The 16,196-nt window shown below is 42.4% G+C and overlaps 1 protein-coding gene across 2 annotated transcripts in view; it reads left to right on the top strand.

The window, feature by feature from the left end:
• The window catches only part of LOC144475868 (irregular chiasm C-roughest protein), a 226,682-nt gene that overhangs the window by 9,464 nt on the left and 201,022 nt on the right, over positions 1-16,196 (top strand). The gene's annotated exons all lie outside the window — the stretch shown is intronic.

Genomic DNA, 16,196 nt, shown 5'->3' with positions numbered 1-16,196 from the left:
CTGAAAGTATTCAGGATTTTTTTTAAACGTTTCGAAAATCCCGGACGTTATCGGGGATCGCGAGATTTTCGGGATCCAGTCCCATAGCAATTGGCATTTTCCCGTCCGTTATTGAGCATTGGGGATCCAGGAATTTTCGGGAACCCACACACCTCTAGGTTTTTGTTACGTTGGAGAAAATAAGTCGACCGATCGAATAAGATCGGGGGGAGCGCGGTTCGAACCCGGGGCTTTCTCGCTTGCCGGGTGACTGCTTCAACCAATTAAGCTACCCCGAGCGACAACACATCCTCCCCCAGACCTTATAAACAGAACTGATGCATGAATAAGAGAGAATCGGCAGGGTTGAGGAAAAATAGATTTTTGAAGTAGTAAATAGGTTACACATATTTTGATCTTCTCATGTAATACGAAATTTGATAAATAAACTTTGAGATATTATATTATTAATATTGCTATAATAACGAGTCAGACTCGTAGTGAAGATTTTATGCAAGCTCTACTAAATATAAATATTGTAAATTTCTCCTACATCGAAGTAAAAATATATATTCTTCTGTTATCAAAGTATAGAAACGAAGGTAAATAGAGGCAATACAGGAAACAAAAATTGTCTGGTCCTAATATTAAAAATATTAAGGACACATAAGTGCTTAAAGTAGGGGTTAACAAGGGGTTAAAGTAGTAGTTAAATATATTTGAAATGCTATATCCATATACAGAGTGTAGCAAAATGTGTAACTCTAATTAAAAAACATTTATCTGCCAAATTCTGTATTTCAAGAAAAGAGAAAAATATTTATAGACCATTTACTCTTTCGAAAATCTATTTCCCCTCAGTGCCGGACATGAAATGCCAAAGTTCTTATTTACAGGGAACAGTTCGACGGTTCGTATGTAGCACCATACCGTTCCGGGTAACAGCAAGTAACTTATCGCGCCGTTCGGAGATTGAGTTTTTCAAGAAACGTAATTAAGTTCGAAAGCGGGGGGGATCGGTGGAAGTCGGAACGACCGAAATCGATGGTTGAGAAGAAAGTCGGAGAAGCGACGCAAACTTGGAATCGTTCCTCCTATTTTCCGAAATCGTAAAATCCCCCATATCCGTAACCGTAGCCCACGGTCCTCCGCCGGGGTTCGGTTTCGCGCGGCTCCACCCACGCGGCCATCGAATTTCGCCAAATATTATCTCGCCGAAGTTTTCGCCGTCGACTGTCGGCAGTTCGTCGTCCGTTTCATCGCTCGGATTCTTTCCTCGGTTTGATTCCGCCGGCCGGACGATATGAAGCGGGGGCTCCTTGCGCAAACTTGAAAGGCTTTCCGAGACTCGCGAAATTTCCGGCGAGGTGTGGCAGCCGAGCCGAGCCGAGAACGGGAACGAGAACGAGAACTAGAACGAGAGATCCCGGTAAGAATGCTTGTCTCGTTCCGGGTGCTCGCCGATCGAATTTCTGCGTTCGAGTTATCGCGAGCCCGTCGCCGGATATTTCGAGCGCGACGAGGGTGAAAATAAATAGAGACGACGTAGAGAAGCCGGATCGACGGAGCTGTCGAAAACATTGAGAAAGATGAGCGAGCGCTCCGCTGAACATTATATTATAGTAATTCGGCGCGGAGACGGTGTGGCGCGGCGAACCGTGAAACGCCGCGCGCGCCCGAGAGGAAAAGAGAGAGAGAGAGAGAGAGAGAGAGAGAGAGAGAATCGTGTACCGATCTTTGGGCCGATTTGTCGGCGTGAATTCATGGCCTTCGAGGAACCAGACGATGATATAACGTCGGCAGAAACGAAGGACCGGTCGGGCAGCTAGGCCACGTAACTCGTTGGCTCGTCCTGCCGGGGTAGCCGGCTATCCACCCTCTCCTTTGCTCCCTATCGGACCACTTTGTCTCTCTCTTTCCGACTCTCGCACGGTTTTTCTCTAGCCGCCTCTATCTCTCGTAGTCGATCGATTCGGTAAAAGTAAATAAAATTCGCCCCTCGGTTGCTGGCAACGGCCCGTGCGCCAGTGTAAGTGTCAGTGTTGGGTGTAATGCAATAAATCAGGGCGTCGATGGGAAGCCGAAAGTCATCGAACAAAGTCGGCCCACATAATTCTCCGTCTCGCTTCGTGCTTCGCTGAAGCAGGGAACGTCTGTAACGTTTCCCCGGACAGCCTCGCCGCCGATCGTTCGAGAATCACTCGCAGGAGCGTGCAGATCGATCGGCGCGGAATTTTCCTTCTTCCTTGCCGGTTAATAGGATCGTTTCGGAGGATGTTGCCACGGTGACACGTTTGTTATCTTTCGCGAGCGGCGTCTTTGACGCTACGTAGCGCCAGCGGATGCTGCGTCGGAAGCTATGATTCTTGGAGAAGTAAAATAGAGACACGCCACGGCTCCATTACATCCGCGAATATTTACGCTATCGATCCGATCACGGTTCGCAATATTCCGCGAAAATTACTTTTCTTTCAATCTCCATTATATCATATTTCCCTATTATGAATTGATTTGTGGTCCAACACCTTGATGCAAATAAATCAAATTCCGATGTTTGTTAAGATTTTACTTGTCTTGTAGATATTTGCCCAAAACAAATTTGGCAGCAATAATTTGTATTTAGCATTTTTATTCAGTAGATAATGTGCGAATCTTCAGCAAGTGTATAACACGTTAGTGTAATGCGAAGGGTGAAAAAAGAAATAATTGTAAAAAGGCGAATTTTGACTTTTTATTTTACAAAATTCTTCTATAATATAGTTAAGATATAATTACATACGTTATACGTTTTGATAATTCGATCTGTTATACTTGTCATTCTAAGAATTATGGATTGATTGACAGTAGATAGAGAATCACTTTCCACGCTACTGCTCCGATTTTAAGCATAACCAACCTCTCTTCGAACAAATACTCTTTCCGAAAAATCTCGCTTGCACCTGACTGGACCGAAAGTGGAGTACTCTCCATAGTATAAACATGCGCATTCGAATCAGTGAAATAATATTTGACCGGATGGAGAGCGAAGCGTGGCCGGCCGCATAGTCTATATTGAACCTTACCTGTCAATCTATCGCGCTATTTAATAGACGATCTATTGTCTAAGAGTCGGTCGAATGCGAGTTTGTTTATCCTGTAATCAAACACATCGAAATATTAACTGAAAATAATAATGCCGTTACTGGTTCCCGGCCGCTCTTTCCTTAACAATCTTTCCATAGTCGATTGTTTAAACTGGACAACTTTTAACTAGTTCCCCATTGGCCAGACTACGCCGTTGGCCACGCAGAAAGTACTCTGTTTTAATTTGAAGTTGCTGGAAAAACACTATTTCCAAATTACGCTAGATTGGGCCAATAAAATTTGAGAAAAACAATTATATTCGAGTGTTCAATGCCATTCAATCGAAAATAATTTTTCAGCGCGATAACGTTAAGCTGTACGTGACATAACATTCAATTACCAATGTTTTGCGAGTCGTTCCGTTTCTACTTCAACGCTGTTTTATTTAATCAAAAGTTTGTACTTCACGGAGAGGGAAGAAATGCAGCGGGAGCTTTGAGACAAAATATGCAGTAAATGAACAAAGGCGTTTATGTACTTTCATTGTACGAGCCGTTTCACATGAGAATACGAATGTCGGAATTGCGATACAGCGATTTAAGCAGCCTAGTGCGAAAGGGGTCTGTCACTTTACTGATCGAAACAAAACATTACTGTCTCAAGATTTAAAACAGATTTATGGCACGCGAATTTTGTTATTCGTTAACTTTAAATACTGGCAAATCGTTAAAATTTGTATTTTAAAATTATTATGATTCTAAAGACGTTCTTGCTGAAATTCAATGAGTGAGTATATTTGTTGACGATAGTTCTTTTGGTTATATGCATACTCAATATTGTCAGACAATACGATCACGTTAATAATCTTGACATGCCCTTGACATAAAATCGTTTTATCAATGTTCCATTATTTCTGTAGTTTTTACTTATACCACTGTATCAAAGTGATTCTGAATTCGTATGCTGCAAATGATTTAAAAAGCAAAACAAACGCGAGAATTCCATACGAAAAGGATGAATAATACCTGCGAAAGAATAAATTTTATTTGTTGAAAACTGAATACAATCAACAAAAGGATTAATTTGGAATGGGAAAAAGATGAATATGATCTACAAAACGACCTCTTAAATTTTTGTTATAGATCGGGATAAATGAACTGAAAAACCGTCATCTTTTATTGCTTTTATTTCTTCTCAATCAATTACAAAATGTTATTCCGTTTGAAAAGGTGTTAACATACTTTTCGAGTTTATCGGAAACTTTCTGATGGAAACATTTTAATAATATCAAGAATTTTAACCGAGTAATTTTGACTAGTTTTTAGTAACAAGTATTATAGTATATATATTGAACTCTCGAAAATTGCAGTAAAATATATCAATTACAAAAATACTTATAATATTTTTAATATACACATGTTGAAGATGCTCTATATCATTAAAATCACCCGTTGCCCGGAAATGTTTTAATAATCGTATGTTAATATAAACACAATACGGTAGGAACACCAAAATTATGTTATCAAAGTACCATTGCTATACACTTATAGCTGACTGTACCATCGATGCCCCCATGCTTGCACCGAGCTCCGAAAACGATTTAGCCGGTTCGGGGCCGACTACCCGAATCCGACTAGCGGGTGCCGGATTTAATATTCGCCAGTTTTCGCGATAGGCTGCGCCCGATTTCCGGCTTGGTAAGTGCGCCCGTATTGCGAGCGGCGGAGATTCGCGATATATCTCGCGCGCGGCGCGACGGCAGGCGCGAACAGGAACGAGCAGGAACGAACCGCCCGTCGCCTTTTCCAATTCCTCGGGCAGTTATTCTTCCGCGGCGACAAGCCTCGGCGCGGCGCAGCTATCGCGGAATTCCCGTCGATAAATCAGGCCGCGACCGGAAGCTCGGGGAGTCGTCGTGAACGTCTGCGGCGCGCCGGTGTATCTCGTTTAACGGCGGAAATAAAAAATCGCCGGAAGTCCCTCGGGAGAAGGCGTGTCGTAGTCGCGGATACATTAAAGCCGCCGCCGCCGAGCCGAAGGGGTTGTCATCGAGGTGGGTCCCGAGGGTGGCGCGGTAGGGCGCGCGAGCCGACCGTCTGTTTTTACTTAACGTTCGACCCCGGCAGCTGCTTGATCGCGATTTAATTGCAACTTTGACGCGGCCCCCGCCGAGCCGCGTCGGCGGAATTAAATCGAAGCTCGTCGAGAGAGGGGTCGAGAACCCGCGACTCCGCCGTTAATTCAGACGTGTTTCTGGCGAGCTCGACCGTGCACGCGCCGCTCCGTACAAGGCCGTGAAACAAAATATTTCGCGCGCCACATTAGACGGCGGCGTTCGCCACGTCAGACGTGGCCGTGTAACAGGTGGTTTCTCGCGCTCGATGAAATAAAATTAATTTTTGGCGCCGACGCCGGCGAAGGTAGCCCCGGGAATAGCGCGCAGTTCGTCACTGTCGCTGGTAATGGAATTACGAGCGCGGAATGCTGCGCCCATCGACGGAACTCGATTTCGTTCGGAGGGACAGTGGGTGGTCGAGGAGTGCGCCCCGGTTGGATGGAATTAGTTTTCCACAATACGATAAATTGCAATAAAAGAGTGATGATGGCCTGCGGAAAAACCGCGCCGTCGCCCCCCTGGAAAGATATTGAGATCGATAGCCCGGCTGAACGGCGGTGGTTCGCTCGCCGGAAAGGGATCATTTTCCTCGGTGTGTTTCTTTTCGTAATTTCCGCGCGGTAAACACCTTAGGTGTTTGAACGTTTAATGACTGTTTCCGTGCGCCGCGTTTTCTTGTTGCGGGCCACTTATCTTGTCAATTAAGTAAAGCACAATTTGGCGGCTGTAATAATAGACTGCGCGGCGAGAGAGAATCATGGGAGTGAAAGGTTCTGGCCATTCAAGGCCTCCTCGGAGCATGAACGAGGACCTATTAAGCCTTGCAATAATAATGCTGTTCTTGGAAGTGAATAATTAGAAAAGGAAATGTTTATATAACTGTGTAAAAGACTTTAGAATCTCGTCAAGCATTTTTGCTTTATGCACGTTATTCTGCAATTTAGTGCGGAATCTAGTTATCTCGGATATTATCCGAAAGGGTAGCATTGTCGCGAGAAATGGTTACAACTCTTCGCTATCACAGGTTTAAGTAGACTTAATGCTGTATCTCAATTAACACTTTGAACGGGCGTCTGACACAGCTGTAGATTAAAACTGCAAGTAGAGACATCAAAGCAAGCGCCACGGCATCAATCGACGCCGATTCTTAAAGATTAATTTACGACCGTCTCTATCCTAAAGGCCTGGTTCGTGTTGTCAAAGCCACAAATTTAGTTTATAAACAGGTTTTAGCTTTGAGGAACTTTTGATGGACCTAATTGCTTGGGATATTTATTTTATTCATAGCTTCGCGGAACCTTTCATTCGGAATTAAAGTCTCTTAATGATTTGAGATTACTTGTACATGGTTGAAATATGTAGCGTTAGTACGGTCTGAATGCTTTCGAAATGTTGTAGACATATTGAAATCTGTATGTTAGTTGACATGAATAAAATCATAACGAAAGATCTGAGACAACGATTCAGTAGAAGAAAGTATCACTGAGCAGACCCTCGCGGACATCGATATGATGACAGCTTATTTCCTTCTATCTTCTTATATTGCAATTTTCTACATTTAGTTCTGTTTTCTGCCATTTATTGAACCTCGCAGCCATGTCTACATCCTCAAGCTTTAAACAATTGAATTTTAGTTAAATGTTTAACGCTAATTCGACGAATAAATTGCTCTGATAGACAATTACGTGTACCACAAAATTTACGAACTGCTTTATAAGTTTGGCGAACAGAACATCGGTTTCGAAAATAAATTTCCATAATTTGTAAAGAATTTATTGTGGATTTAGTCTGTCTGCAATGATTTGCCATAGTTAACTGAATTGAAATGTCGAAACAAAATGTTACCTACCAACTGTCAACTGACTTTCTTTGTTTGAATTCTATACGGGCAACCATTTAAATCGTACGACAACGTTTGAAGCAGTCGATGGTTGTTCGAACTCAATTACGACCGTCACCATTTTTGTACTAGACAACTGAATTGCCGCGAGCAGTCTCTACCGATAAGAAAACAACAGGCATTCAGCGAGCAATTGGTCAGCTGCGAAAGATTGCGGCGCGGCGCGGCGCTTCGCTTCTTTTCCGTACGCATCAATTCCGTCGGATTTGCATAAATTGGAAGAAATTCAGGGAAGCTCTCAGGCGTCGTTCGCTTCGGGCCGGGATGCAAATATCTTGGCCGGGCACGAACTTATAAATCGAGATTCCCAAGTCCTCCGCGAGGGGAGGTAAAAGTCATTGAACGTCGCTAGCCTGCCGCCGGGAGTGACTCGATTCCGCTCCGAAGTGGCAAACTTTCCTACGAACGGTTTGATTTCCTCGAAATGCAATCGCCGTCCGGCCGATTCCGCGAGGCAACGAGAGTCACCCAGAAACCTACTAACGCCACTGTCTCTGATGCCGCGCGCCTCGGCAAGTTAAGGGGCCATCGGAGTTTCTAAGGGCTTCAAGTACGGTTTTTAGCGTGTACATAGGCCGCAAATCGGAGACCAATATTCCTTATTCATGCCCGGTTCTTGGTAGGGATCCATCGTTCCTCCGGCGCCATGTTCTTGTGATCGAATTGCCGAACTTTTGCGTGAAAGGTATCTCGGTAAATTGATAGGAAAATTCAGTGGGTGCCCCAAGCAAATGGTGGAAATTAATTCAGCGAATGGAACGAAGGAACAGGCGGTTTCAGCGCTTATACGAGTTAACCAAAGTTAATAGATTCGAATAGCAGCTCCTTTCTTTCTAATTAACCCCTTTTACATCTCTGCGCTGTGCTGATTAGACAAATTTTGCGACACAAAAAATCCGAATATTTGACATTCCCGTTCGATATTCGTTCCCCAGAATTTGAAGCTAGTGATGGAAAATATCAAAAAATCTATTTCGCAGTTAAGAATAACCGAATTTAGTAAAATAGAATGATATTTTCGATCTCGTTGGGAAATCGTTAAAGTTAATAAATAAATTATCAGTAAACTAAAGTGAAGTTTATTATAGTATTCGATTAAATTGCAAACGGAAAAACATCGCAATTGACGTAAGTGAAAACACAATATACGTTGATCACGAGCCTTTGTTTTTGACGTGAATGAAAACTTTTTTGTCTGCAGAACCTTATTTCATTAAAAGCATCAAATATTGAAGAGAAAGGTGGACGCACCGCGAGCTAATTTTATCCGTAAATAATCGTTTCAAGCGAATCTATTCGAAGTCTGAACGCCGTAATCTTTTTGGTGACACGATATTAATAAACATATATAGAATGTTTTATTAATTAAGCGCGTATCCGCAAATACTGCACATTTATACCGATTTCGCCTCCGCGCTGTTTCGACGAATATTCGCGAAGCTGTACAATACGAGTAATTCCATTGTTTCATGTTGCAATGTTTTTAAATTCATCGACAAATATATTTGCGCGGATGTTTCAACACCTAAACACGTTTGAACAGTAATACACCTGCATTTAACGTACGTATATCGCGGCGACCGCAACGTTTTTTACGAACAGCGAATTACCGTAATGAAAGGGTGACAACCTCTCGGCGAATAAAATTAACATTAATTAATTTAATTCGATAATTAAATTGGTTCGGATCAGTGAGGTAACGCCGTCAATCGATATTCCATCTACACCCTTCGTTTAAAGCTGCTGTAACACTGGATCTGTTTTTTAACAAACTGAATTTTGTCCGATACGTAAGAACGACTAAATTCATTAACATCAAATTAGAGTAAAACTTTATGTTCATGACATCATTTTTAATTTCATTATATTACATTTCGCTGATCCGAAATTGACAGGTTGAGTTTTCCGTAAAAAACGTTACTTGTCAATAACGTGTATTTCCATTCTTCCTTTTTACTACTTGGCACGTTCTCTTTGGTAGAAATTTATACAGTTTTATTAATTATATTTTCTTTTAAATTCGTTTATGTATCCTCGATACACTCGTATTAATTTTTCTATGGTGTTAAACAGCTTTCCTTTTAAGTATACTATTTTTCTGGCTACGGTAAAATACCTGTATCTTTATTTTCGAAATAAGCTCGTGATATTCTTATATTACGCACAACTGCGTTATGTTATATTACATTTTATGTGACAGATTTTTTTGTATATGGTAGTCATTATAACTTGATAAAAAAGCAAAGTAACGTAAGTCAGTAACAGTACTATATGTTCTAAAATAAACCATAATATAACCAATGATTTTCGAGTTATTTGATCTCATCTCGTCAAAAATTTCAGAAATAGTCTTCCTTTGCGATAAAAAACGTCGAAATTCGAGGCTATTTTCAAAATAGCCGTTGAGAAAAAATTGATCCTAACGCTGGGAAACATGGTGCTCGGTAACGTCAGCGGCGTTTCGACGGATAAAACAATTAAATGCGATCGATTAATTTAGGAATACCGAATATTCTCACGGTTCCCGCGTTATATTACCATTACCGGGCATGTCCGCGGTACACGGCCATCCCACGACCGCGTGTGCTCGTCCATCACTTCGCCTGGCCGCAAATTAATTATCTCGTAAGCATTATTTTAATTAACGTGGCCAACGAAAGCTCGTCGCGGCGGCTTTTTCTGACCGCGTCCGCCCGCTGGCCGCGTTTTTCTTTCACCCCGTCCTTTTTCCTCGCTTTTCGTTTCGCTCGTCGAACAGTTTCGTTGGCGTTGTTTTTTCACCGTTTCCCCGCGGCCCCTAAATAGAAACAAATGGACGCGCGAGCGCGCGCGCGCGCGAACGTTCTCGATCGTGGAACTGTGATCGATGACGACGCCCACTCGTTACTACGACCTCTTTCTCGCACTGGTCCAGCTGACCGCGGGCGGGCGAGACAGTAATAATTAAATGAAATCAAAAGAAACGATCGCTATACACGCGACGCAGCGGCCCCTCCCTCCCTCCCCGCCGGTCGCTTTTCTCGTTTCACGTTTTTCCCTTTTTTCCGTCGGGTTTTCCGTGGCGAAGGTCGCTGAGAAACGGTTACGCGCGCTGTGGCCTCCCCGGCGTCATTAGAAGTCGCTAATTGCGAGTTAGACACGAGGATCCTCCAACCACGAGAAAACCCGGTTTATCGTCGGGAACCGTGCAGTGGAATGGCTCGCGAATCGCAAGCTTGCAATTGAAACGATGAGCCCGTGATGGAGCACTCCGCTGGAAAATATGGAAAAGATTTTACCTGATCGCATCTGATCGGTGCCACTCTGCTACCAACGTTGCGGGCATTAAACGAAAGCTAACGAGTGCGGATAATGGCCACGCAGATTGAAAGGGAATTTCAGAAAATTTGTTTTCACATTGCGGCGGCAACAACGAAAATATCTAAACAAACACAAATTCGTTTAGCAACTAATTGCTTCAAGTACTCGACAAGCAAAATCGTAGAGATCTTTTTTTGATAGTCTCTTTTTACACACAGCTATTGATATACTTTCGGGAAATAAAATTTCATGGTTACGATATTCAATGAAATCTCGTTCCAAACAATATCCTGTAATTTTTTATTCGACGTTGTAAATCCTGTCGTTGATAAATTATTACTGTAAGACTTTGGACAGACACTTTTAAAATATCTTTTGTTCAACTCCGAGAACAATATTTACAATAGGTATCATAAGAAATGACGAGTCACGGCATCAGAATAATATTTGAACATTATGATAAATCATTGCAGAAATCGCGAGACCGTTATCGAATACAAACCAGCGTGATGGAAATGATAATTTCGATCACGCTCCGAGCGGTCCGGCCTCTGCAAAACTTGAAAATCGCATCGGTTATTTTACACGATTCGGATTACGATTCACCGACGATAACGTTATTTTGTGTACACATTAGCGATTTTACCGGACGATGGCCAACGGATTGAGCGATGCTCTCGCGTCCGTGCGTCCGCTTGTACCGCGTTAGCTTCAATTTCCCGGGCTATTTAATATTTTTCGTCATCGGTGTTTAACGTGTCGCTAATCCTCGCGACGCGTAGTGTTTTCCGTTGTAATCCGTCACGCTTGATAAAACGTCACTGTAAAACGGAGCACGGCCACCGACGGGGGAAAGGGTGAAGGAGTGGGGGGTGAGGGAAATCTTCGAGAAAGTCGGTGTTCGCCGTGCGAATAATTTCCCCGGAATCCTGTTAGTAATTCGTGTTTCAGAGCACACCGGGGAACCGGCGAGACGAGGACAGTCGGGGGGGGGGGGGGGGGGGGGGCGGCGAATAACAAGCTGGTTAAAGGTTAAGGGTACCCTCGAAACATAAATAAATGTTTGTATGAACGATTTGCATAAACATACATTTTCTCATCGTATATTCCGGCGGTTTGCATAAATAACGAACCGGGAAATACAGCATGTAAAATAGCCGCGCGCGGTATAGTTCCCTCTCCTCGGGGGTAGTTTTGAGCGAGGGAAACGCGCGGGGACGTGTTGGCCCGACGAGTGTCGCAACGTTCGAATTAATCGTAAACCGAAGAACAAATGGTTTTTGTCGGCGGTGTAGTGCACTCCGGGTCCCTCCGTCGGGTGTCGGCGTCGTCGTGATCGGCCTTCTCGATACGATCGATCGGAAACAAAACGTTATTGAAACCGACACCGAACCCCGCCGATGCGTCGCGATGCTGCCAACGACCGTGTAATACCCATTAAATTTGCGCGCTGCAGAACACCGTAATCGCGACACAGAGAGTGACCCATTCGCAATTAACCATTTCCAGTGTATTAGATTATTAACTTACCGGCGACTAGCCGCGCGGAGACTTAATCCGCGGCGCTACACCCGACGGTCAATACCGACGGTGTGTAATTATGAGATACGGATGGGACATGATCGCCGATGTCCCTGATAATTTCGCCGCGCCTCTTGCAACAACTCTTAGGCGAACGATAAACGGCCGGAGATTAATCGGCCAATTTATTTAATGCATTTAAGGGATTACGCGGCCCTTAATGCGATAAACGAGTACGCAATGGGTATTATTTCATAAAATCGATAAAACGCTGGTCGTCAACTCTTATCAACCGTACACCAGGCAATCGGTTTAGCAAACACATCAATCTTCCCCTGCGATGCGCAATTAAATATTTAACAAATCAGATTTGTTTTTCTGAATTTATGGTACTTAATGGACGATTAAAGGTCGATAAAGAATACTTTATTTGATTAATTTATGATCGTGAGAAATTTATGAATAGCATGAAACGAAACGTTACAATTCCCCGTAATTAATCTACAGGAATTGGTACGAATTAAATAATTTAATACAGATTTGGCAATCGGTTATCTCCGTCGAATATGAAAATGTAACGTTACATAAATTATTAATGGGTGGCGCGCATTATCGATAATTCCGATGTAATTTTTATCGTATTTTTCCGCTCCCGAGATTTTCATCAGTTTCGAGCGCGTCGGGGCATTATCGAGTAGGAAAAACTGGAATTCATTAATGGCGTTACGTAGCTCCGAACTAACGCCAATATATCCATGACACTGTTAATCCAGTAAAACAACAGAATTTATTATTCCGCGCGCAAATATTCATCAATGTTGAAAAAGAGTGTGTCCCGGCCGCGCGCGGAGCACGCAAAATGATCAGCAGAATAAAATCGTATGGCCGTTCGAAGTGGTTCGCTAGTAAATTCACAGGTAAAACACAATTCAGCTCTTATTACGACAGAGACGAAAAAACAGAAAAATGTATCTATACAGCAGCGACGCGGGGAGTTCTACTCCATTTTGTTCGCTTCACTCTTGTTTTATGAACGACCGAAGCTGTCACGGTGAATTAACTTTATTTTGTAGCTCTTCGTGAATAAAGATCCCATTGATCATGCCGGATCGACTTTCCCTTTATTGGAACGCATCAATAACAATGTCACAGATTGTTATCGATATGTACACGTACACTGTATATTAGGGGCCTGAACTCCTCTGACTCTGCTCCGACAAAAAAAATGGCAGCTCCAATTCATCCCGCGATTCCTTTTTAGTTCTTAATCTACGAATGTGTCGAATCCTGAAATCATCGTTGATCGATGCATTCGTTATCTAGACGGGGTATCTTTCTCATCGACGACGCGGCCGACAATCGACGATTCTTCGGCTAAGTTAGCAGCGGAATATTTTCTCGCTAACGTCTATTTCTCGTGCGACAGACCATAGGAATTCGCCGCGACATCTGCAAAATATGTTTGCGAGCCGCGAGGATTCGCTGAAACCAAGTTTAGCCGATATCAACGTTTATCCGCGACCAACAACATTGACCGACACAAACTTTGAGGCATACATATTCGACGAGCCACGCGCGCATCATCAACCAAGTGTAAACATAAGAAGTATATAAATACTTTGAGTTTTTGTTTACAAAAGTGTAGCCAGCGGAAAATATTGCCGTCGGTCAATCCCTTGCTTCATGCAGTAGTGTGCCGGACTAAAGGCTGGAGATACGAAGCAGAATTTAATAGCGATTCTTTATTGCGATTCTTTATTCCTTATTTAATTGCGATTAGCGAATTTTTAACAAATCGTAAGACGAAAGATTAACGTTATCAATCAATATTGACGCAACAAGAATTACCAGTTCTTTCCTACTTAATCTTTGTTACTTTATGGAACACAGATTTATTTATCCAACAGTTCGTTCTATCTCACTTCAAATTTCTTCAATTGTCCACTTTTCGTTAATATTACTGTAACCTATTTTTACACAAAATAAAGAGTATGCGAATAAAAATGTAAATATCCGTTTAGAAAAACGTCGATGATCTTTACGTGACCTTTAAGCGACCACCTACAGGAGAACTATTTATTTCACATTATGGTCCCTTTGAAACCTTTCATTTTTGTTCGCTAACATCTTGTTTTAACTCAAACTAAAACAAAGAGACAGATTGTTACACTTCCGTGAATCAGCCTGTATAAATGAATAGCTTTGAACAGCAACGTAGATTCTGACAAGGAAATACTGTTATTGACAGCAGCCGTTGAAACGCGACCCATTTCATTGAATACCAAATTATTTTGCTGATAATGATTTTGATTTAATCGTGCGCCGACCGCGGTGATTAGTTGACGAACCGCGAGCCTGCACATAACGCGATGCGGGTGGTAAATGAAACGCTCTTATTCGATTCTCCGGTGAAATTCTCAAAGAAAAGCCCCGTAAACGGGTCCAACTAGCCCCTAGCCTTCGCGACCGTGTTTACCGCTGTTACACGTTATAAATTGTTTCGAAGTTGGTCGGTGGTGGCAGGGTCTCGCTGCCGTGACTCAATCGCGATCATCGATAAAGTCCGTGAACCGTGGACGAGAGAGAGAGAGAGAGAGAGAGAGAGAGAGAGAGAGAGAGAGAGGGGGTGAGGGGGGGAAAACGACGTGGCGGGAAAGTTGCTCGGTGTCGGTCGCAATTACCGGAAACTCGGCCTGAAAAAAAAGTGGCCGGGAGCGCGCGCGCGCGCGCACCGATGGCGATGCCTCGGTTTCCCCGGGATTGTTTAAAGTATTCCTTGGCGAAGTAACCATTCCCGTTCCGTGGCACGATAAATGGCAACCGTTTAACCGTCCCGCTTTTTACTTCCTTCCGGCTGTGACGATATAAATGGCACTGTTCAGTCGTCTTACCATCGGCTCCGGGTATCTGTGCCGGGGTGCTTAAGATATCACGGAGCTACCCTGCGCATCGAGAGCATTTATTCCGACCCCGAAACCTCCTCCGCCAGCATAGTGGTCGATAATAAATACCCAACGGATCCTGATTAATCCACGATACACGCCGATAGGTTCCGTTTCCTCGCCGGGCAATCGATCGAACGTCGATTTTTTCTCTAACGACTCGACCGAGAATTTCCTGAGATTTTCTGCGGAGAAAACAACCACGAATGCGATCTTCCTTTTTTCTCATCTTGTTCTCGCATCGCCGGTCTCACTTTCCGTTTCATAAAGAATTTAACATGATTTAGCCACGGTATTTTCGAAGTTGCAACGAGTGGTGTTCGAATTATTATCGAAAAATGGAGAATGTGTTATAAACGTCCGTATTTAGACAGAAGTATTTATTAAACCGAGTTGCAGTAAAAATTGAAATAATTATGTATACACAGTGAATACAAAGCTTTGAAATGGTATGATATTCTTATTTTTACATTTTTGATGGTTTTATATTATATTTATTCTCTCTTTTTCTTTACATTCTCAGCCATTTTTATTCTGAAAATGTTATTTACATTTAGAAACATCAAGTTAGGAATAAACAGAAGATAAAAATTTCATGTTCCAAAAGTTCCATATTAAAAACCAATCTGTGAATAAGTTTCTCCTTCGTTGTCTTTATTAGGTGTAAGATATTTTCTCTATTTTTCAGTGGATTGTAAAAGAATACAGCAAATTTTCTTTAATTGTTCATCAGCTTGTAAACAAAAATGGAAGGGAATGAAATACGATTATTCGAATCTCGCTGCTCGTTTCTATAGTTGTTATCAATGGACGACTATAAAAACGAAGCGAAAAACTGGAATAATCCCATTTCCTCTTCCGAAATTGTCCATCTTTGTTTTCGAGCTGAGGAACAGTTGCAGACAATTTACTGTACAAGCTTTAGCTTTTAACCCTTTGCACTCGAGTGGTGACTCTAAAGCACCACTAAAATTATTCCATTTAATTCCAAAATAATTTTTGCGACAATAAGGTTTAGATTGAAAAAATTGTCAAGTAGTAAAACTGTTGGTAGGAGTCACAAGAATAAATTTTGTATACATAAAAATTGATTTTGTTAAATAGAATGGAAATACCACGAACCAGAAGAATTATTTCAAATTTACAGTTAAAATCGCTCCGAGTGCAAAGGGTTAAACGTATACCTACTTTTAATAAAATTGTTTTCAATCGAAAATTATGGTTTATAAGAAAGGAATGGTCTCATATCAGACACCTTTACCCAACGATTTTACCGCGCGTTATTTTTCTTGTCTGTTTACGAGTAATCATAGTACTTCGTTTTCGGGCGCACCCAGTACGTGTAAATGTGTAGGTTGGCCGTAGCCGCCTTAGA

The sequence above is a fragment of the Augochlora pura genome, chromosome 10 (assembly GCF_028453695.1).
Source record: "Augochlora pura isolate Apur16 chromosome 10, APUR_v2.2.1, whole genome shotgun sequence".
NCBI classification, from domain to species: Eukaryota; Metazoa; Arthropoda; class Insecta; order Hymenoptera; family Halictidae; genus Augochlora; species Augochlora pura.
Note: the sequence above shows the minus strand (reverse complement) of the source record. Positions and strands in the feature narration are given on the sequence as shown.